Raw genomic sequence first — 25,370 nt, forward strand, 5'->3', positions numbered from 1 at the left:
TGCTAAAATTTTAAATTCTAAACACAGAAACAAAAATTTCTCTGCATTTCTTAACAAGAAGCCTAACATATTTTTTAAACAAACTACAACCAGAAGGCATCCGTAGGCTCCTAAACTCTATTTTTAGAATTTGAAAAGTATACATTATATTTTTACAATAAGAAATTTTACCCAAAATTAAGAAGGTCATGGTTCTTAGGTCAACTCGTCTGGCATTTTAATTACTTATTTGTTTTTAAATACATATATGTTATTCTTCCTATATAAATTGCTCTCTCCTGATATAACTAACTCATCAAAATCATACTAATCTATTAAAATCAGACTCATATTCTTTTCCTGAGAAATTTCTCTTGACCATATTAACCAGAAATGGATTCTCCTTCTTAACTCCAATTATAATTGTGTGATACATTTTATTTCATAGTATTTATTACAGATTGCTTGGTAGTATACATGTTTCAATACCTGTCTTGGCTCTATTACCATATCTGAGCATGTTATATCCCCCAAGGTGGGTCTCTAGCACTGGACACTGTAAACAGCTGATGCTCAGCAACACTATTGAATGGATAATTTTTGATCTGCTTACAGATAACTCGATTAAACGTTAAAAATCTGCAAGTAAAATTTTAGAATTTTTATTTATTAGAAGAAAGACAACACAATAGGAAAATAGGCAAAGGATAAAAATAAGAATTTCATGAAAGAGCAAATCCAAATGGCCATTAAATGTATTTGAAAGGGTACCAAACCCACTGAGAGTTTTGGCAAATGAGAACAAAAGTCAAAATGCGAGATTACTTCCCACTCATCAGACTGGCAAAACTAAAAGAGTGATAGCACGACCTCTGGCAGTGATGTGGGCAAAATGGTACTTACTGACCTTCCAGTGGAAGAGGCGAGCTTGAATGCCTGCTTAGAAAGCTATATGACAACATAATAAGAATAAAAAAGTACATATACTTTTTGACCCAGCAATTCCACTTTGGGAATGTATCCTATAAAAGTAAGAACAAAAATCTTACAGGATTGATTATTACAGTATCTTTGTAGTGGGAAAAGCTGCAAATAAAATAAATGCTTGCTAATAGGAGAGTGGCTAAATATATTTTAATATATCACTTGAAATTATCCTGGCATTAAAAGACTTAGTTCTGTAACTTTTAGCTCACAAAATAATGTTCAAAATTACATGAAGAAAGATTCAGTAGGGTCATAGATGAAGTTATAAGGTAAAGATTATCCCTGGCCATCCAGGATCACTGAGTTCTCACCTCCCCTAACCTCTTCTAGTATTTTTCTGTATCGTCTAGGATTTGATGACATGCTGCTTTATATTTCTAGCTAGCTATTTTAATGTATATTTCTTGCCTCCTTAGTCCCTTGACATTTTACATTTTCTCTTCTCAATGTTAAGGCTTACTCTTTGTACATAGTAGGCAGATAGGAGATCTTTTTGATTGATCAGTTGTTTCCCTGAGTGAAAGTTGTTAATAGATGACAGGCCTGAGCCCTTGTTATTTGCCAGTAAAACCGTTTCCTTTTCCCGTCCCATTGTGCACTGAGGGGTATAGCTACTCTATTCAATTATTCAATCATTTTAATGAAAACTTGGAGAGTCTATTTGTAACAGAACATAATAAAAATGTAAAGCCATAGCCATTAATAAATAACAGAACATATGTGTCTGTTTTCCAGTAGCAAGCAGAGTTTAAGTCAGTATTCATGTTGTTCAAGATTAGGTAAATCACCACAGACAAGGAAAATTACGCCATCGCTTATTCGATCAGATCAAAACAACAGTCATTTTCTCCACCAATGATTCCTATTAAATGAATTGTATGCTAACGGTTTCCAATAATGAGTTGGGTTTAATAAATTATGTACTCTTCATAACTTTTTAATGTACATCCTTCCAAGACTGGCCTGTCCCCAGAAGGGAATTTATCAAACGGCTTCTGCACATCAGAAATAAAAGCAAAATGAATGAAATTGAGGTGGCTGAAGCATAACTAGTGGTAATGGGATTGGTCTTGCTTCACTTTCTCTGTCACCCACCAGACATGAAAAATCTCCCACGAGTGGCTCAGTGTTATCTTTTTTCCTGAGTTTTTGTTTTTCCTATAAACATTAGATATTGGCTACTGACAACGATAAGATAGTTTTGTGATTGATCTGTGCATTTCTCTATTGCATGAAAAACTTTATTTCAGAAATAGAGTATGTAAAATAAGGCCACTGAGAATACACAAACACGTACACACATACACACCTAAAGATGTATATGAGAGACCATAGACAATTTATCCAACAATTTCTTTTAGTCTTTGATGTTGGTAGTATAACAAAGGAACATTAAAGGAGAAACAAATCAAAAGTGATATTAGAGATATTTTTTAGGTTTTCACAAACCATCCACAGAAAGTAGATTCTATTGGCTAGGATTCACTTAATAAACATAGCATTCACTTTTGCATTCTAAACTAAATATCTGAAGTCACCCTTTTTTATTATTCACTTTGTTAAATACTCAATCTGATTGAACAGACTTCTTTCCATTCAAAAATAAACTTGATCTTTGGGAAGATGCCATATAATTAATCCCATCCATTTTGCATCATTCAGTGTATAGAGAGAACATACCTGATTTTATTGGAGGAGGAAGAAGGATTCTTTATGGACTTTATATGTAAACAGCAAATTTATTTTCAAAACATGACACTGTTATGGTAAAGCATTTTTTCAGTGGGATAGGTGGTAAAGCAGGTGATTTTTGCACTTGTGATTGTGATTTTGCACTTGCCCCATGTGATTAAGCCAACACTGATATGTTGTTTAAAAACTTGTTACCATATTAGAACTGCTAAAGGAAAATTAGAGACAACACTACGTGTTTGCCAAACCAATCTCTTCTTAGTCCTGGGCACATAACTTGACTGCATTTCCCAACTGATTAGACTGGGTTACGTGACAAAGTTCAGGTATTGGAACTTTTCCCCATTACCTCTCTCTTTCCCCATTACTTGGCTGCATAGAAGAGAGGTGGAAACATACTGGAAGAAGCCTGGGTTGTGGATGACGACACGGAGCACAGACTTCTGCTAACCCAAATCTGACTGCAGTGATCAGGGAATGAATTCCTACTGGGTTAAGACACAGAGATCTTGGATGTTTGTTACAGTAGCTAGCTTTTTTGACTGATATATTATGTACTAGGCAGGATGCTTTCAGATGTAAATAAAGTCATTTATAATCTCACACAACAACTAGTCTAGAGTTGGTTAAATTCCAGTGTTGACAAATTTAGTGACTCAGTAAAGTCCTGAAGTATCCAGATTTTTGCATCTTTCCACTGAAGATTTTTTTTTTTTTTTCCATTTTGCATCTTTTTTTCTGCAGCTTCTTAGCCTGGCTCACCTCTTGGACACAAAACAGCTCCTGCAGTTCCAGACACCATACAGAGAAAATAATGGCCAGAGGGAGTAAAACTACACTTCTCCCCTTTTCTCTTTTATTAAGAGCAAAGAAAGCTTCCCTAGAAGCCACCTTGCAGACTTTATCTTATGTTTCATTTCCCAAAATTGGGTCATATGACTTTTTCTGAACCAATCACTCCAAAGGGGTATGGTGTGACTAATCAAGATGTAGCCCTTGGGAACTTAAGTCTTTTCTAAACTATGTGGTTAGTATACCTAAACAAAACCAGGATTCTTTTAGCAAAGAAGAAAAGAAGGATGGCTTTCAGGCAACCAACAGTATATATTCAGATCATTTAAGGTTTATTGAAGTCAAAAATTGCAGATATTCTCAAACTGTTCTGGCCAGATAGGTAATATAACAACATACTAGTTTAAGGGAGGTGCTTGAATAATAAAAAAGTAGAACTGGCTAACTATGCAATTCATATATCCAAAGTGAGGTGGTATTCAATTTCTATAGTATTAAAGGTATATATTTAATCTTCTAAGAGAGGATAATGGTGTGGGTGCGGCTGCTAGCAACTTTGACGTTCGTGTAAAGACAGGATAGCTAAGCATTTAAAAAATTGTAGATAGATGTGGAAACCATGAAAATTATATTTGATCAAATCTCATCTAGAAAGCCAGAAGGATGACTATATTTACTCAGTTTAGGTTATTATTGCATAAACAATATAGTGTATTTTGATCATAAGAATTAAATAATTCCAGAGGTCAAGAAGGCAACTTAGAGCTGTTGAGCCCGATTCTGCATATCACAGACAAGGAAACAATTCTGTAGTTTTGAAGGCACTTGTACCGGGTCATATAAAAAGTCAGTCCCTGGCAAGGCAGGAACCACAATAGAATTTTACTTACCTTCGGTCTAGGGCTATTTTTAACACAGTATAGTACTCTTATCAATGCATAAGCATCAGTTAAGAAAGCGGCACTTAAAGGAGGAATACAGGACATGTGTGCAAAGCAGCATACCTCACAATACTTAAAATAATGATGATAGCTCAAATGTATTGAGATTTCCCTGGGCACTGTACCAAACTTTCTACATTGCATTAGTTCACTTATTTGTCACAACAACTATATGATGGGAGGGTTTATTAATGCCCCCCTTTTTTAGGTGATTAGACTGGCTTTCACAGAAGGTAAATCTATTTATCATCCAGGATCCATCTAATTTTTTGTGGGCCTTTGAGGTAACAACTACAGGATAACTTGAAATAAGACAAAGACTAATCAGGCAGAAGTCACTTGACTATTTTTACCTTTGTGCAGAATAAGAGATAAAGAGACAGTCCATCACCTCAAGCCAATTTTAATGGATATTTTTGAGAGTCTCACAAGAAACACCTTTTCCCAGTACAAAATTGCACAGTCTTTCAATATGACTCTTTTACAACCCTGTACCCACCCATACAAGTCAGTTGGAGAAAACATTTTTTAGGGAATTTAGGATTAATCAGCTTGGTCTTGCAATCTTTGTTACTTGGCTGGGGAGGTTCTCTTTCATCATTTCCTTATGAACTCTTAGATTTTTTAATCATCAACATCTGCTCAACACTCAGTCTCTAGGATTAAGTTTTATCTTCCATGTTTAGTATCAATACTGATTAGCAGGAAAATATCTAGTACATGTCCAGCAAGGCCAAGATTATATGCAATCCAAGGCAACCCAATAGGGAGGGATTGCACCTACGCGGTGGCTCTTTCTGAGAAACAAGACCAAGGTCTAGCAGCCAGTGGAGCTATGCTTAATATATCAACCACTTGCTTTAATCACATCTACTTTCATTGTGCACTGATCAAAGGGTTTGCTTAATATTCTTGAATGAGCATTGCTTTCCTCTCCTTTCCTGTCTTTGTGACTGAGAGTAAAAAACACATCAAACTTTTTTTTTTTTTCCACATCAAACTTTTTGTCCTGCTGATTGTATCTCTCTCCTACCTATGAGAAGGCTTAGATTAATGACTTAGGGGAAACTTAGAGTTGTTTAATTTTCCCTGGTAGTCCAGAATACGTGCGTCAGTGAAAGTATAAACCACCTCAAATTTCTCCCATGCTGGTGCAATATAGTCTAAGGAATGTCTCAATTTCCATTTATATGGGAAAATCTTTTTTATGGAATGACCTTGAACCTGACACATTCCAAAGATGTTTTATTTTGCTCTAGAGGTAACAATCATTATTTTTCTACAAGATTAACTCATATCCTAGCATCTTTAGAGACATCTCTTGGAAAGATGCCTCATGGCATTCCAGTATACCCTAGCAAGGGGCTGCATGATGGTAGCATTACAGCTTTGGTTATCAAATCTCAACAAATAAAATGCAATGTTTATTTGTCTATCAAATGTGGGTATATATTTGCAAAAGTGTATATGTGTGAAAAACAGCTACTCAGTTGGCCTGTTTGGTTTAATCATTTGTATATGCATGGCTACAGAAAATGATCATTACTGAATATTAAGAAAGAAGAAAACTTTAGGAAAAGTTAGAATCACTATTGCATATGCTAATATTTTTTGGCACATACAGATTCTCTAACAATCTTAGTGAGAGGGTAATGGTATTTCTAGAAGGATATAGAATAGAAAATGTCTTTTCCATATAAATAAACAGTGGTGTAGGTGTTTATACTGCTGGCTTCCCGAGCCACTGGTCTCTGGATATCAAAATACTAACAACAACAACAACAAAGTCCTTGGTACTATGTTTCAAATGACAATAATAGGGCTTTATTCCCATTTGTCAAAAATTCTTAACTGAAAATGAGAGAAATCAGAATTAATATATTGACTTTTTCATGTATTAGTTTATATCTTTATCATGTTTATTTTTAGTCAGTTTAGATAGCCAAAATTTAATTGGATTTTTATTGATTTATATATATATCAAATCTCTTGACTAGTGGCTATTTAATTTGTATGTGTGTGTGTGTGTGTGTGCACAAAATAATTTCTACAATCATATAAACATATAGACCTGGTACTCTGAAAACTATTCTAAGAATTAATAAGAATCAGAGTTTGGAAAACTAACATTGAATTATTGTCTTGGTTAATAAGAGGCTTAAGAAGGATTTCCAGAAAAGAGTGGATTCCATAAGCTACTTAGGTAAACTTTTCCTGTACTAAATAACCCTGGAAATGAGAAACGTTATTCCATTTTTACTTAATTTCTATAAGTTAAAATGTTTGCTTCCTTTTCTGATTTCACTGGAGACTAAGAAAGCTGGTTACAAAACACTGTTCAAGTATAGGACCACATTTGTCTCGTTCATCACTGTCTCACCTGTCATAGTAACTGGCATGTAGTAGGTGCTTGATAGATATTTGTTGAAAATGTAAATTAAAAAATGAAGTCCACATTTTAATTAATTTTCAGTACCTTTCCTTCTAATAAAATAATCCCAATTCTTGTACAAGTCTACAATACCATATCTGCAATTCAGAAGTTCCAAAATCTTTTACAACAGAAATTTAAAAAATAACATATTTGGTAGCAAATCTTAACCTCACATAAACTCACTTTTTTGGTGGCATACTTTGATCTAAACTAACATGAGGATATTTATAGCCTTTATTGCACTTGTTATGCATAGTCATATAATTTTGTTGTAAAAATATTAATGTAATGTTGCCCCTTACCATCCTGTGGTGTTACATAACATAAGGTATATGTACTTTTTCTCCCCCACATACCTCTCTGAAGTTCTATACATAATCACATCCAGCCTCAAAGGCTTTGAGTAAGACATTGTGGCACTGAATTACTATTATCTCATCTTTTCAGTTATTTTAGACATCTGTTCGTAAGTTTCCTATATAGCTCTCTACCAAGATGTCCATCATTTCTCACATATCAACATCAACATCTTTTGTTTTCCATATAGTAAAAGTTCATTCCAAACTTTTTCTAAGGTTTCCACATCTCTGTTCTTCAACTCAGAGGAACCACTTAGAAGAAGGGGTAATTCAGCTTCTATGAACCTCCAGGTTTGACCTCTCTTTTGAGAGTGCTAACAAGGATGCCAATTAGTGTCAGTTGTGATAGCAAAGTTTTATGATTTTGACAGGGTATTATTTTTAAAGAAATAGAGTGTCCTACCTACTCATTTCACATGTAATTGTGATGAGAAAGCTGTAAGGTAATGATTTTGTATGTACCTCCTATCTAGACAAGCCAAACTAATGATCTTAAACTCAAAAATCTCTAAGTTCTGTATTTGATGTTTTGATTCATTGTTATTGGTTACTAAATACTTTTTAAATGCAGATATACCTCTCTAATAAGTACTTATTATTATAATACTTGGGAAAACAAATAGCATATTTATAAAATTAAAATTGCTTTAATTCCAAATAGGATGGTAAGACCAGAGGCTATGTAGAAAATATATACAAAATTAGAGTAGAAAAGAAAGTTATGCAACTGTAAATTCAGTGAAAGTTTCTATATATTTGAATTGAGCAGCCTTACATGTAGACAAAATAGTTTTTTTTTTAAATGGCTACTTCTGTAAAAAATACACATATTTTACACACAAACACACACATACACACAGAAATAATTTTAAAATATAGAGTTCTCCACTTACTAACTGTATGAATTTGCATGAGTCAGTTGAAATCTTTGGCTTCCTTATTTGTAAAATGAAGATGATAACAGTACCTGCAGTTGCAGCAACATTTAATGTTTAGTAGGCACATAATAAGCATTAAATGATGGAAAATAAAATAATAATGATAATAATAGTTACCTGGATTTCCACTATACTGAAATTATTACAAAGTAAAATTTTCTATGAGGGCAATTTTAGACTATTAAGTTATTTACTCTTCAGTCTGTATCTCTGATTCCTCAGATATGTTTTTTTTAATTTTTATTTTATATTGGAGTTTAGTTGATTAGCAATGTTGTGTTAGTTTCAGGTATACAACAAAGTGATTCAGTTATACATGTACATGTATCAATCCTCTTTTCAAATTGTTTTCCCATTTAGGTTAGTACAAAGTATTGAGCAGAGTTCCCTGTGCTATACAGCATGTCCCTGTTGGTTATCTATTTTAAATGTAGCAGTGTGATATGGGTTTTGAATAGAACAGTTGAATTGAAGCACACTGGGTGTCTGAGGAGAAAATTAGAGGGGTAGAATACTGCAGGTGGGAGAAAGGAGAAACCATGGAGCAGGTGGGTGCACTAAAGAAAAACTTACCCACTAAATGTTATCAACTTTAGTTATGCTATTATTGCCACATAATCAGGATATTATTAAAATTACTATTATTTTCTTATTTTTATTACTAATTAATTTTCATAAATGATATTTGCTAACATTTGAATGTCCACAGTCTTAAGGCGTAATTGAAATGCTTTTCAAAAATTTCTTTGACCCATAACGTTGTTTGGTTCAAATGTTAATAATGGTCTGCTCAATAGTGTATTAGAATAAAATAATGCAAACATTTGTCTAAATATAATTTTTTCCTCATAAACAGAAATTCTCATTATATTCATTTTACCCAAATCAGAAACTGCTACATATCAGCTTCTTTTTAGCCCACATTGTCCTATGATTTCTGTACACAGCCCCTTTTAAAAAACCAACATCTACACAACACATATCATAAATGACATGAAATATATTTTAAGATATAAAGAGTAATTCACTTTAGAAAAGCTCTGAAAATTGAAATTAGGTGTTGAAACTAATATTGAAAATCTTGCAAAGGGGATGAACTTTTCATTACATTCTATCACTCTTTGGAAACACCGATTTTGGTTGAGATGGTTCTCCAATTTTAAACACACACATACACACACACACACAAGTACAGACATACACACCCACATACACATACATCTCTAGCTACTTTGTTTCTCTGACCATGTAAGAATGGTACACTCTTCCTTTTGGGCAAAGCTATCAAACAGCTGAGAGACATCCTCTCTTGAACAAATAAAGCAGATGGAGTTGTATGCACAACAGTCAAACAGGCTTTAGTGTAATATAGACTTGATTATGAGTCGTGGCTCACTTCTTACTAATCTAGGCACATTACTTGTGTTAAGACTTAGTGGCCTTACCTCTAAAATGGGGAAGATAATCTTGCATCAGAGAGTTGTTATGAAAATTACACCCATCAGTACTATCATATCTAAAGTTCTTAGTACAAATTAAGAAATACATATATTTTAGCTTTTCTTGAATAGTCAGATGGCCACTAGACATAGAATAAAAATCATAAGAAGGTACACTAAGAAACACTCAGAACCCAGGTTGAGATATGAGATAAGGAAGTTAACGGACAGAGCACCGTCAAGGGGATTTTAAGGAATATCAAACTCCTGAGCACTTCAGAGTGGTTCGCTTACAGTCCCTAGTGGGCAATGATGGTATATCTGGCCATGTTGAGAAGCACACAAATCAAGGACAATTGGCCACAGTCCTCAGCATCTTAGCCCCAGGTCCACAGTCTTTCTATCTTTTCTGAACCACGTTATCAGCCCAAGTGATTTCAGTCTCCACACCGAGGATATTAGGATGAAGATTTCAACATCACCACTCCCATCTCCATTCCCTCAACCCCATGCTCAACTAACTATTCCTAACACCCCATTATTATCCTAATTTGTTCCACCTCCACATAGAATCTGAAATGCGCTTCTCTCAATGCAAAAAAAAACCTTTACAAAAGAAAGAGATTCGAGTTGATTTCTGAAGAAGTAGGAATTAAATATGCAGAAATTTCCAGGTGAAAGGAGAGAGGTCTTCTTCTTTTGGGAGTCCTGGAGTGTTATACTGAAAATGTTCTGTAAATATGTACACATGGTTGCTATTCCTCAGGAGAGGAAACAGTGAAGCTAGGCTACAGCCCTAATTCTAAATGGCTAAGCAGCCACTTACAGTAATGCTGACCATTCTGACCCAGGGCTTCAGTTCCAGCTACCAGTGAGAAGCAATGGGTAACAGTTTTGATCTTTGTTATTGAACATGGTTTATGGCTCCAGGAGGAGTGCTTCCCTGGATGTCACATTAACAAAAATGATATTGAGCAGAGTCATTAATGTGTTATTCTGCTTTGGGAAAGAAATACACTGGACATTTTCATTTGCATAAAGTACAGCATTATGGTTAACCTTCTTTCCCTCAATACTTAGGATAATCATTTGGCACATTTTGTATTTTCCATTCCAATTATTGATTTCTCCTTTGTTTTTTGTTTGTCTCTGGTACATAAATCATCATGCATTCACACTATTAAGCTGATGAGTACTCTTGTCACCATGGATCCAAAGTTATGTCCTTTAGAATTGTTTTTATAAACAGAAACTTTGCCCCAGTGACTAGGAAAAGATGTTGGTGATTTAGGGAGGTATGTGTAATTTTAAAATTCACAGACTCTTTCTTTCTGAGCAGAACTGTGTGACAGTCAATGGTAAACAAAATTTCTCTTCACTAAGCTTCTCATTGCAGAAGACTGATAACAGTGCCGTGTGACAAGAATGCGTAGACACTGAAAGTAACAATGACCATTTGGTGCTTTAAAGTCATATAATATGCAGTTAACAGCAGACTATTTCTGCTTAAGTGTGAGTTAGAATAACAAACAACTCAAACAACTTCCAAAATCAGATTGCCACAACTCCAGGATTATTCTTTATGCCAGGGTAAATTAAATTAATAATATATAGAAAAGGCATAAGAATTATTAGTGGATTGGGGGACTTCCCTGGTGATGCAGTGTTTAGGAATCTGCCTGCCAATGCAGAGGATATGGGTTCCATCCCTGGTCCGGGAGGATCCCACATGCCGCGGAGCAACTAAGCCCGTGTGCCACAACTACTGAGCCCATGTGCCACAACTACTGAAGCCTGCGCGCCTAGAGCCCGTGCTCCACAAAAGAGAAGCCACCACAATGAGAAGTTTGCGCACCGCAACCAAGAGTAACCCCTGCTCGCCGCAACTAGAGAATGCCCCCGCGTGCAGCAACGAAGACCCAATGCAGCCAAAAATAAATAAATAAATAAATTTAAAGGCACTTACACAATGTTAAAAAAATACATAAATATTTTTAAAAAAGAAAAAGAATTATTAGTCAATTGGGAGTACATTGAATCCTGTTTTGGAAGGCTTAAAAAAGAATTATTTTTACAAATTACACAATACTCTCAATTCCTTGATATAAATATACATTATTTTTATTTCTTATTTCATATTAATTATTCATATAAATTATCTTATTGGCATGTAGACTGTTAGTGAATTTATTTTTACTCTAAGAGATCTTTAAAATTCATTTTTAAAATAGTAGTATTTTCTCCATACTAATCTATACAAATCTTTTAAAATTCCCCAAATTAAAAAAATACTTTGTAGATCAGCTTAAGTATGAATTATGGGAATCTTGATTAAAATACCTTTTGACTAACAAACCCTTATTCAAAATGACACAAATTCTTAGTGGGATACCTAAAAACACAAAGAAAACAAGATGAGAATATACTCTAATACTAAATTCTGTGAAACACAGTCAATTTACTTTTAGGCTCTGGGAGGAATACTCACTAATACAAAATCCATGGAACAACATTTAGAAAAGTAGAAGTAAAAAGGGTACATATCAATATTTTTTTTTTTCACATAGAGCAGAAAAACATGGACCATCTGACAACAGGTTTTCATATGCTTCATTGGTTTAGATGAGGAAATAGTTCATCTCAGACCAGCAGAGTCTTGATACATAAAAATCTAATAAACACTAGAAATCGGATTAAAATTCATATACATCGATCCACTGGCTGTAGATTTAAGATGGGGTTTCAACTAGTCCCCAAATAGACAAATATGTAGGGAAAGAGCTAGCCTTGCCTACTGTATTTTGTCAACCATCAGATTTTACTAGATATCTCATGAGGCCTCTGGGGAAATTACCATAGTTGAAAGAAGAGGAAATTATTCTGAAGACTCAGAGGAAATACATATAAATCTCTTAAATGATTTATTATAAGAACTGGAAAAATATTTTAGAAAAAGGATATGCCCATTATGATACAGGAGAGAGACCAGGCCATATGACAATATAACTAGGTAAGTATCAAGGACTATTTGTTGATATTAAAAGTGATCTTATTAAGATTTGGAAAGTAATATTAGGATATTTAATTTTCAATTATAAAGTGTGTCCTGGTTTAAACAAAGAGCAAAAACAATGTCAAAATTTAATTAGTAATGGGGAAGATGAACTTTCCTTGAATGTAAAATATAAGAAATAAAGGGACAAGATGCTGATAAATATGGAGGAAAGAGAATGAAGAGATAACCTAGCATGGATAAGTGATACTAAGAGAGGAAACACCTTGGAGCCAGTTTCTATCCATTCTTTTCTAAAGTTTTCAGTTCATTCTGATCAACCCACCATTCTCTGCTTAACCATCTGTGCATAGGCCTCCCTCATTATTATTCTACTGAATCTACTAGAACTAAGACCATAGCTGTTTCTTTAGGCTAAAGTTAGTGGTCACTTTGTAGACTTTACTTAAGTCTACTTATCAGTACTTTCCTTCCTGAAAGTCTTCCTTCTCTTTACTTCCATAACACAACACTTCTGAATATTCTACTTTTCTGGCTGCTTTTTCTCAGTCTTCTTTGATGTCTCCTCCTTTGTTCAATTATCAAATACTGAAATGTGCAGTGCAGTCAGGATGACCTCCTTTCTCTACAATCACATGACCATCTCCCTAGTGATCTCACTAATTTCAATTGACAAATTTAGATCTCTGATGCATAATTGTTATTTTTTTGTTTGTTTTTTTGTTTTTTGTTTTTTTTTTCCCACCCCCTCCCCTTCCCCCCATAATTGTTATTTTTGATATGACTCTTTGACTAGGAAATCAAATAAACTCTCAAATTTAACATGACACACACACCCCAAAATTCTGTATTCCTCTATACCCATTCCCCCCTGAATCATTCTCATTTTAATAAATTTTCCCACATGCCTCGCAATTACTCAATTTAGGGAACATAGAACCTTGTCTTTCTTTTACTGGCCTCCTTCCCCTGCCCAGCCAAAACATTACTCCCATCCTGGTCCAAGTCACTATCTTCTTTTTTTGCCTTTTCAAATATTTCTCTGCTTCCTATTGTTCGTCACTGATAATCCATTTGCTAACTAAGAGCCAGAGTAATTTTCTAACAAAGATAAATCAGATCATGTCACTCCCTTGCTAAAAACTTTCAACTCTTTTTCATTGCACTAAGAATAATATCCAATCATAATGACACAGAAAGATTAGTAATAAAATAAAGGGCAAATGAAACAAAAGGGCCCAGAGTAAAAATATTAATTTCAAGCAAAGTGAAAATCAAGACAATCAAATCAGTGACTAAAGGTTAATTTTAAATTGATAAAATGAAACATAAAATGAAAGTTATAAAATTCATAAACCTTTACATGCAAAGTATAATGAAATATGTAATGGCAATAGCTATAATTCAAATGTTTAACATATGTCAGGCATTATGGAAAATTCATTATTTCATTTCATTTTCAGAAAACATTGATTATCAAGGACTTTTCACTGAGTAAAAAACTGAGGACTCTAGTTATACAGATCACAAGGGATGGAGCAATAGTACGAAGCGAGTTCTGAGTGTTTCCACAGACTATGCCTATTATAGCAAACAAGACAATGACACTGAAAAATATAGAACAAATTGAACACAATTGTGGTGGAAAACTTCAACTCTGCTTTGACAACTTTGACAGGTCAAGTAGATAAAAACAAGTAAGGGTATAGAAAAACCTGCATTTTGTAATTGTTATGGGAGGACCTCAGGACAATCTCCCAAATTGGACCTGATTTTGTTTCCTTTTTATAGGGAGAAAATAGATTTAATTGGTTGAAGGTATTACTTTTAAACAAAATATGTTAAGGCCTATGTATCCATTCCAAGAAATAAGTTGTGTATTTTAGTGAAAGGAGTCTCCTTTAGAGAAAGGAGACAAGTATTTTTTGGAAGCCTTTTCTTGAGAAATTTTGTTTGTTTGATAATCATGTTTCTAAAAGTTCTTTGTTAAGTGTACTTCAATGGAGAATTACGCCAACTCATTGTGTATATATATATATGTATATACATGTAAGATTGTATGTATGTATACACATATATACGATTATGTATATATACACAGTGTGTATAGAAAAATATATACCTATATATATAAATAAAACACATATTATATATCACATGTTTTATATATATATCTATAGGATGTTAGGATTTTTATTTCATGGTACTGGCTGCTGTATGCTGATTACACCCTCAAATTTCTACCCTCTTTTTTGAATCTTCTAATTTGCACTAGTTCAGTGCATATTTTGATATGGTTGAGGATGAAGATTTTGATACGTTTGAGGATGAACTTCAGTGTAGTTGTTATCTACTATTGTAATTTACAAGGTAAAATGTAAAGACTGGCTCTCTTTAACAACTTAAATTTCTCAATGTCATAGTTTAGGGCTTCTTTGTTTTTTTTTTTTCTTTTAAATTTTTATTTATTTTATTTTATTTATTTATTTATGGCTGTGTTGGGTCTTTGTTGCTGTGCGAGGGCTTTCTCTAGTCGCGGCAAGCGGGGGCCACTCTTCATCGCGGTGCGCAGGCCTCTCACTATCGCGGCCTCTCTTGTTGCGGAGCACAGGCTCCAGACGCGCATGCTCAGTAATTGTGGCTCACGGGCCTAGTTGCTCCGCGGCATGTGGGATCTTCCCAGACCAGGGCTCGAACCCGTGTGCCCTGCATTGGCAGGCAGATTCTCAACCACTGCACTACCAGGGAAGCCCAGGGCTTCTTTATTTTTACTGGCTATACCTACTTCACAGGAAAACTGGAAACATAAAGACAGTAAATAGTGAGGTGGACCCAGATGTGTAAAGACGTTACAGGCACAGTCAGTAGGAAGATTTAGGCTGAAAGGTAGGCAGCAGATGTAAGCAAGCCCAGGAGCCATAGCCCTTTTGTTAGTCATGAGAATGATATCACAGTTTGAGAGTTCATGGTGGATAAAGATGGGCTCAGCCCTAACTTACAGCAGGCAGGTTTATAAAGGTTTTCTTTGCCTTTGACTTGGCTAAGCCTTTGTTCTTGATCTAAAGTCTAGCTTTTTAAGGGTTGTTTCCTCTCAAGACAAAAAGCTATTAATCCTTTGGGAAAGGGAGAGTGCCTTCCCAGATTTGTGACTAAAATCTTACTAGTCTATGGGGAAAGTGACACACACATTTAGATATGTGACAGTTTGTGGTGGGGTGTTGGCAGACCTTGGTCAGAGCCTTTGAGCACCAGTCATGGTTCCAACTGGGACCTCCTATTACTGTTCTCATTTTAATAACATGTGCTGCTGAAGCAGGTGCACTGTCCTTGCTTCAGCCTGTAGCATCCTATCTTGGATTTTTACATAAAGAGGTTGGAGGGGTAAATGTATGAATAAAAAAGTGAGAGCTATGCAAAATTTATGGATTAGAAATAAACAAACTTTGGCTTTCTTTATGCTGGGCTCGTTTAACTTGAAATAAGTTAAACTGCTAAAATTGAAACAAATATTAATCATCAATTTAGCATATGTTTTCTTCACTCTGTAGCCCATCACATTTGGACCAGAATAAGGACTTTAACTTTGTCTGTTGTAAATTAGACACTTTAATGATATAAATGATTAACCCCATTTCTCTCACTACCCTAAGTAAGTAATAAAGGAAAATATCTAGATATGTGTTTATCTGAACTTGGGACAGGTTTGTAATGCTTATTGATTAATGGATTAATTAATTGCTACTTTTAATCTCTACCCTGTCCTTATTCTAAGTAGCAGTTTGAGTAAAAAAAAAATTATTTGCTAATCTTGATATCCAATATTCCATGGCTTTTTCCTGCTTACCGATTCCTGGGGCTGGATTTGTCTAATAGTAGTTTCTTACCAGGTGGGTGAACTTGTTCTACAGACTCTCTTTAGTTCAGAGAAATTGATCTCTGTGTAAAACAAGTGAACATTGCCACGATTGACCTCAAAAAAATTAAACCAACCACAGATGGGTGTTTTACTTTATATCTTGCTTAGAAAGAAAGAACAACCACATGAAGACCACAGATTCTAAGTAGCAATTTTACTACAGAGAATACTAATAGTTTGTTTCTCTTATTACTGAAAATTAACAATATGAAGTGAGAGAATACATGTGGATTTCAGAAATAAACTGATTCTTCTTTTTCCTACATTTTTCCCCATATAATTGTATGATCTATAAACAACTGTAGAAACTGTATATTTTCCTGCTCTTTAAAAAAATATTGAAAAAACTGAATCCTAATCTTGTTTTCTAATTTAGAAATTCTTGACAATTTTTTAAGATATGATATTTTTCTTTTCTACCTATTCCTTACATTAGATTCTTGTCTATATTAATGTATACATTTATATAGTCATCCATCAATTAATTAATTATCTGTAGTGGAAGATCTCTTAATAAACCTCTTTTTAATCATTTTAACAGATGAATTAAGTTTTCCATGTAACATATTCTATCTAATGCCCTTGGCATGTTGAAAATTTATTGCTCATAGGATATGCTCTATTTTGCCATGGAATATTTATTTCTACCTTGGATTGAAGACTTGCTGCAATCACAAAAGTTTAAATAACTATAATATAAAGTGATGAAATATCTAAGGAAAAAGCTATTGCAATGAAATCTAAAATGAATGCTTTGGAAAGACTTGATATATGTAAATGACTAAAAACTGTGTGATGATTTTAAAAGACTGAAGAAACATAGTAAAAATTGGAAAGGTCTGACACTCATATTGCTTTAAAAACATGTCTAAGTTCTATTTTTACTTTAAAGACATTGACACTGGAAACTGGAGATGATGCATTAGAGATGGTTTATGCAATCAACCAAGACTGGTCAATATTCCAATTTATCTCTGGCCAATATCAAACTGGTGAATGGGTGTTTATGTTTTAAGTCAAAATATAATATACAGTGTTTTTCTTCTATTTATTAGCTTTATGTATCCACATCCTATATTTTTAAGATTTGCTACTGAAATGAACTCTTGTTTTTTGCCTTCTCATCCTTTTACTTCCTTTTGATCTTCTTTTTAAAATTAAAGTATAGTTGATTTACAATGTTTCAGGTGTACAGCAAAGTGATTGTTATACATATGTATATATGTGTGTGTGTGTGTGTATATATATATATATATTCTTTTTCATATTGTTTTCATTCAACCTGTAATGAAACGAACCCTTTTGATTTACCTACACACTATGACGGCAACTCTTGTGCACTAAAACGACTTATAATATATCTGTGTATTTATTTGTAGCCTTTTTCCATAAAGAATTAAAGATGCGTGATCAAAGTCATTATCACAATATTATCTATAATTAAACCAGACATTATAATAACACATCTTTATTATTTAATTCTTTTAATTACACAATTAACCAACTCCAAATAATATTCACTGAGTTTTAATTCTAGAATTTCTATTCTTTATCATCAGAGAAGTGGAAATACTCATAATCAGATGTGGGCAAATAAAAAGTTTGTCCTTTCTCTTTGTAGTCAAGTTCTAGGTGTCCATTTCTGTGTCTCTTGCTACGTTAGACCACTGGGCTGACTGGAAACCATTTTTGTACCAACATTATTATAACAGTAAAAGAAGCTTCCTTGTTTGTAACTTCTTACAATTTAGATTTTAAATTTAAGTCTAAATCAACAACATTTTAATGGCATTTTGCTTCTTCCTGAAATTGTGAAGAATACCTGTTCATTATCACATGGCTTCTCTACCTTTGTCTTGGGGCTATCACTTTTCTCCATCTCTTGATTATAGTCTGATCTGCATTTCTGCATCTGGGCAAAAACCTATTATAGCTCTGTCTTACATTGACTTCTATTAATCTGTCTGTGCATTATTTGATCAATTGGTTCTGTTGTCCTAGTCAGGTGTTTTTCATTTTATTCATTTTGTGTGTAGAGAATGACTTCCAATTTGAATCAGACGTATAAAATAATCGTATTAGACAGAGTCATAGAAAGGTATGTCCTGCATTATAGAATTAAACATGCCCTCTGGCTGTAGCATCTTGAAGTTTTACTATTTAATCTTTTCATGCTCACTGTTGTATAGACCATAAGAACATCTCCACACTTTCACTTTCAGTGTCTGGTAAGCTTAGATAGTTAAAAATTGAAATTAAATATTTATCTACCTTATCTATCTTTTTTATTTGTATCTATATATTTATAAGTATTATTATTTTATAAATATATGTATGTACATGTGTATATGTATGTATGTGTGTATATGTATGTCTGTATATATATTTCCTATATGTAGCATGGAAGGGATATGATTGGCCACTTCTCACAGAAAACAGAACAGGTGGTTTGATAAATAAAGGATAACAATATGTATCTTTCCTCTAACCATGATCTGAATTTGCTATTTATTTTATAGAGACATCAAAATGAGCAACAACTCCTGAATGTACTATGAAATGCTCATTATGATCCTAGAAAAAAAAGTTCTGTGTATGTTCAAATGATGGTTTATCATAATAGAGTGATATTTATGTAGTTCATCAGTCTGTGGTAGCAGTCTTCAGCCTATCTTCCTTTGCTACTGATATTATTTTTATTTTTTCTGAAGATAGAAGTAAATACATAAGTCCTCAGGATGAAAAATATCTCTTTTCTATCAAGCTCAAACAATATCACACAATTGTGAATCCCACAACTATCCCATATTAAACCTAGGGATTTACTCCAAAGAGAATTACTTTAAAAAGAATTCTGACAAAATTCTAGGAAAAACCTATATGAGAAAGATAAAGCTATTTTCTATTGCTTAAAAATTTTTTTCTACTTCTCTTTAATTTTTTAAAAGGCCTTATAACTTCTTTATATCTGATAAAATTCTGCATTATCTTCTTTATATGTGGCACAATTCTTGGTGTACAGCTGGCCCTCCTGAAACTTTAAGGTGTGACACAAACTCAGAGGTTTTTGATGTTTACCTTTAGAGGATCTGTTCTTGAAAGAATAATACAAAGTTTTTGTTAAGAAAAATATACTCTATGTATCATAATTATTATTAGGAGAAATTTATAGTTAGCTAGTTCTGAAAGGGAAATGGTGAAGGTTTTAAATCATCTTCCAACTGCTTCTTGTTTCTGGAACCATGGATGCTTCTGTATCATAGTTTTAGAATGAGCTATGCAAAATTAATATTACACTTTATTTTAGCAACAGTTTCAGGTCCAAATTCCTACCAAAATCCATCCCTCGCCCCATAATCTTAAAGCCTGTCAAGCTAAGGCCTTTTTACCCTGGGCCCCATGCTGGTCCTGCTTGCATCACAAGGGTGAGGGTGCTTTCCAAAACTGGTGTGGAAAGAATGACACTTCTTGAAGAGCAAGGTCCTTGGCCCTGTTTGGCTGCATTTCAATGTGTACCTGATAAGACTGACTTTCCTTTCTCAGTGTTTTATGATGGATTCTATTTTATTTGACTATCGCATGTTAGAATGCTACCCTTTGTCATTGAAACCTTTTTATACACTCTCTCTAGGTGACTCCATTGAGTTTCATGGGTATAAATGATATATGTGTGTTGATAATTCTCAAATATATAGCTATATCCCTGATCTTCCCAGGAACTCCAGATTCACATACTCTGCCTACTACTTGATATACCCACATGGATAACCACTAGGCATATCAAACTTAACATGATCCAAATAGAACTCTTGATTTTTATTCCAAGTCTGCTTTTCCCTTACTCTTGCTCATTTCAGTAAATGGCACTACCATTCACTCATTTGTTCCAGCCAAGCTTCTAGAGCCGTGCTATCCAGTATAGTAGCCACCACTGGCATGTGGTTATTTAAATTCAAATTAATTAAAATTAGACAAAACAAAAAATTACATTTCTCAGTTGCAGTAGTCACATTTTGAGTGCTCAATAGCCACATATGGCTAGTGGCTACCATATTAGACAGTACAGATATAGAACATTTCCATCATTGCAGAAAATTTTATTGAATAGTGCTGGTCTAAAGTCATGATTTATATGTCTCTCTCTCACCATACATATCAGGTCCTATCTGCTTTATCAAAAGTATGTGGTTTATTTAATTGAAAGTATATGCTAAATTTGTTTATATCGATCCTAAATTAGTCCATTTCATTTACTCTTGGAATTACCACCATAGTCAAAGCCATCATTGCCTTTCTTTAGTAATCCCCTAATTTGTCTTTCAGGTTGTCCTGTTATCAACTGCTTCTTTGAGGAGCAGCTAGCAGAATTTATTTAAAATGTAAATTAGGTCTTGCCACTCTTTTGCTTTAAACCCAAACTCTCAATGACTTCCATTGGTCATAGAACAAAGTTCAAACTTCTTATCCTGTTTTACAAGTTCTATATAACCTGGCTTCTGCTTATCTCCTGACCTTGTTTCACGTATTTCCCCTCATCCACTATGCTTAATCACTCTAACTTCTTTTATTTTTCTAACAGAACAGAACAATTTTACTCTGAGTATTTTTTCAGGCTGTCCTCTCTAAGGTGCTCTGCTTTTGGTCACACCGTGGTTGACTCTACCTGGACATTGATATCTCAGCACAGAACGACCTCCCTTCACCAGCCAAATCAAGAGTAATGTCCGACTCCCTTTGGATCTCAGCTATATGTTTCTTTTTTTTTTTTTTTTTTTTTATGTTTCTTAATTATCTGCATAGCTTTCACTGTCAATTCCCTTCTTGCTTATCTAGAATTTATTTAGTTCTCTATTTCACTAATGAGAATTTAATTTCTTTGAGAACCAAAATATTATTTATCTTTTCTGTCACTTTCTCTCCAGTTCCAAAGACATGCCTAGCACATAGTGGAGCGTTGACAAGAATTTTCTCTATGAATTGATGTGAAATGAAAGAACTATAAACAGAAAGATAATTTTGACTTTCAAGATATTCCCATCTTTCTTGTTTTTATCCATGATCTATGAAATTGAAGTAAGATATGGGCAAGAGTGGGAGTTTTAATCTCTGCACTTAAGATTAGAGAATGTAACAATAGTTGATACAATTGAAATGAGATTTTTGGAAAAATTCATTTTTTCATTCATTCACTCAAAATTTCCTGAGTCATAGGGCACTATGCTAGTTTTTCCCTTTGAATTTAAAAAAGAATGCCTCTAAGATTCACCATAGCATTGTTGAAAACTATGCTCACTGCGTTCTTCAAATCTATAATTTGACATCACAGAAAAGGAACAACAAAATTAATAAAAAGTCCCCAGTGATGAAATTCAATATTATTTTCCTTTTCATTTTGAAAAACATAATTTATATTTACTAGACATATAAATAAGTGAATTTAAAATTTATGCTTATGCCTTTATTGCAATGTATATTCTTAATAACTTTTTATGTTTTACTCTTAATTATAAAATTTGTATAAAATGTGGGTAAATGCATACTTTTTAAATTTCAGTGTTTTCATCCTTAAAATTTCAGCTGCTCTTTTCTATCCTTTCTGCATCAAAGTTTTACAGCACATTATATTCATATTTTATGGAATGGGGTGAAATAAAAAATAAAGTCACTGAAGAACATAAAAATGTGTTAATCACTGTTCTTGGGCAATAAATTTTAATGTCAAGGGCATCATCTTTAGATCATCTAAAGCAGCATTTCTCCTTGGATAATCCTCTGACTACCAGTATCAGACTCAACTGGGTCTTTGTGAAAACTGAGATTCCTGAAACTCATACCTATAAAATTAAGTCTCTGGGGATGGGGCATAGAAATCTGTATTTAAAAAACTAAGGGTGATTTATTTTATATATGCTAAAGTTTGAAAATCATTAATTAATGTTCGTAATGAAATTTAATGGGATCATCTAAAGCAGACTTTAATAGTCTTTGTGTAAATAGTCGTACAGTATTTAAAGTATAGTTTGATTTAAAATAAATAGTAGCAGCTTTACCTGAAGGAAAGTAAGCAACATTATGTGATAGGGTGTCATCTTTTAATGCCAAAGCCTCTCCTATTGACCCTATTTTTGGACTTGGAAATCCTTTTCTTTCAATATTTTAGGCTTAATAAAATCAAGATTGAGTTAAAATGAAAATGCCTATTTAAGAAAGGAAAAATTTATAGCTATTCACATTTTGTCATGAATTATTTTATTAGACTAATTTCTGTAACATAGCAGGACCCGAATGATTGAATCCGAAATAATTGAGTGTTACCTGTGGAGAGAGTTCAGAGCACAAGGAAACTCAGCTAAGTACAGATTGAGTAATTAATCCATCAGTTCAATTCACAAAGGATTCTTGAAATTGTAATAGATGTTATGGGAAAGCAGAGATAAACTTTGTACCCCACATGGGATTTAAAATACATAAAAGAGGTAAGCTATGTACCAATATATTCCATCATATTAGGTGTACACTGCCACAAGAAATGTATGAAGAGTACAGAAGAGGCAGCGATTCCTCAGCTGAAACAGCTCATAAGGTTCCTTGGAGGACCTAACATTTAATCCTGACCTTTAAAGTGGAAAGAATTTGGATATATGGAAAGTCCAGAGGAGAATCTGGTACCACTGGATATGGGTGTTAGAGGAGCTGAGAGTCCCCTGAGGGAGAGCAAAAGCCTAGAATAGGGAACTAAATGAACACTGATAACAAAATATGCATTTTTTCTTCATACCAAGGTTTAAAAAAATTCAAATACATGGTTCTGTGTATGACGTGAGAAATGAAATGAGAAATTGAAATCCATGGTTTTAATCTAGTCAAAAGCTCCGCTATAAAGTAACTTAACTAAGGCAGCCACTACTGTAGTAGGCAGGCATATGTGCTGAGGGCATATGTTAAAGGTTGATATTATCTCTTCCTTGTTTTACATCCTAAAATATTATTATTTTTGCTTCTTTACCAAAACATTATCTTTTCTAGAGCCAGATCTCTATAGATATGAGAGAAAATTAGAACCTGACCCTTATGCCAGAAAGGATATTCAAATTGCCCATGATTATATTCCAAGCACAGGGACATTTCCAAAGAAGTTCCAGCTTGTTCACTAATGCCAATGACAAAATAGAAGATAAAAAATTACAGCTGTTATATACCTATCCTTCATGAAATGACAGCATGCTGAGGCTTTGAGAATAATAACACCCAAAAACCATCATCAAGCACAGTTTTGAAAAATTTTCTTCAGTATTAGAAAATTCAATAAAATCTGAGGAGAAAATGAGATCGTAATATAATCTAAACTTTAAAATTTTTGGTTTTTATTTTATTACCTAAAGATGACCAAAGTTGATTTTTCAAGGAGTTAGGATTGGAAATATACAAGGTTTATGGATAGAATTCAGAAAATATTTAAAAGTAACAAAACACAAGAAAAAAAAGTGATTGATACAGTATTTTGACCTTCCTTGAAGAATTACAGATTTAGTGATTTTAATTTAAAATGTATTACTTATGCAGAATTTTTAAGTTTGGAAAATTTTATTCATATAGCTATTATATGAAAAATCAGATAAACAGGCATTGTGAATGAAAAATCATTAACCAAAATTAGATATGTGAACACATTTAGAAGACTGACTTTGTAGGCAATAAAATCTAAAAGAGGAAATAGAAAATCTATTTCATGACCTGCAAAAAATGAAAGAGATAGTAGATTACGATATCAGAAATGCAAAAAGAAAGAAAAAATAAAAAGTAAACAGCATCAACACTGAAGTAAACACACTAATTTTGAGGCATAGGGAGAGGGTAACAAAACGGCCCCACAATGTGGAACATCTGGTCATTGAATCAGAAATGGACTTTAATTGAAAACAGACAGATGGCATAAACACTATTAGCACAGAGAAAGCTGCTGCACAGACATCGAGATCTGGGATATTGACTTTGGCAGTACTGTCTTTATTTTGCATTGCCAATGATATTCACATTAAATGGAATATCAGGGAAGGTTGGTTTCTTTGCCTAACGTTCCTTCAGGCCCATTCTTACTCTTTTAAATAAGTAGACAAGTACATGCTCTCAGGTAATTTAACAAATAGGTAGCACATCTCTATTTCTGATATTATGCACACACACATACATACATACATTGCAAGAAAGGATATTGTCATATTGGCGTTTTGCTTTCTTTTGGCAATATTAGTTCAAGATCAGAATTTTTCTAACTATATTTTTATTACTAGGAGGCTAAAAAGACTTATCATTCTTAGAGCTGAAAATAAGGATTCAGGAATAATTATCTAAATCTTTTTTTATAGTGCATACCAAAACAAGATAAGAAAGTCAAACATGATGAGATAACCAGGTGACAGAAATATTTTCATCTATCTTGGTTTATCAGATATGATTTTAAAAGTTGTTAGGTATTTAATCACTACATTCACTTGGTCATTTTTCAAATCTAATCTATAAATTCATTTTAAATAGGCTCTGTCACAAAGCATTTAGTAAAAAATGTCTGCAGATAAATGTTTTTAATAAAACCCTTTAAAGAAGTATCATTTTATACACTGGCTATATCTTCTAGATTTTTGTACATCAAAGAAAGTATTATTTAAATCAGTGACTCAGACTCCAGTATTGATTTGTTTGAGAATCTGATGAAAATGAAGGATATTCCTCCCTGGAAAAATGCACATGCACACAATTTTTTAATATAATTTCAAGGTTTATCCTTTGAAGCCCATACTTGGGGTCCATAGATCTCAGGTAGAGAACCTCTGATTTCAAGTAAATTTATACGTAATGTTAGCAATCCTTTCTTTAACATGA

The 25,370-nt window shown here is 33.5% G+C and overlaps 2 long non-coding RNA genes across 8 annotated transcripts in view; one reads left to right on the top strand and one right to left on the bottom strand.

Annotated features, from left to right (window-relative positions):
- LOC309659018 overlaps window positions 1-25,370 on the top strand; it is a 219,814-nt gene that overhangs the window by 36,022 nt on the left and 158,422 nt on the right. The window lies entirely within an intron of this gene.
- Window positions 9,564-25,370, bottom strand: part of LOC309659051 — a 209,880-nt gene continuing 194,073 nt past the window's right edge. The window contains exon 2 of the long non-coding RNA XR_014262546.1: window positions 9,564-15,345. This is a non-coding gene — a long non-coding RNA (uncharacterized lncRNA). The remainder of the gene's footprint in view (window positions 15,346-25,370) is intronic.

Source organism: Balaenoptera physalus (genome assembly GCF_965194825.1).
Source record: "Balaenoptera physalus genome assembly, chromosome: 3".
Classification (NCBI taxonomy): domain Eukaryota; kingdom Metazoa; phylum Chordata; class Mammalia; order Artiodactyla; family Balaenopteridae; genus Balaenoptera; species Balaenoptera physalus.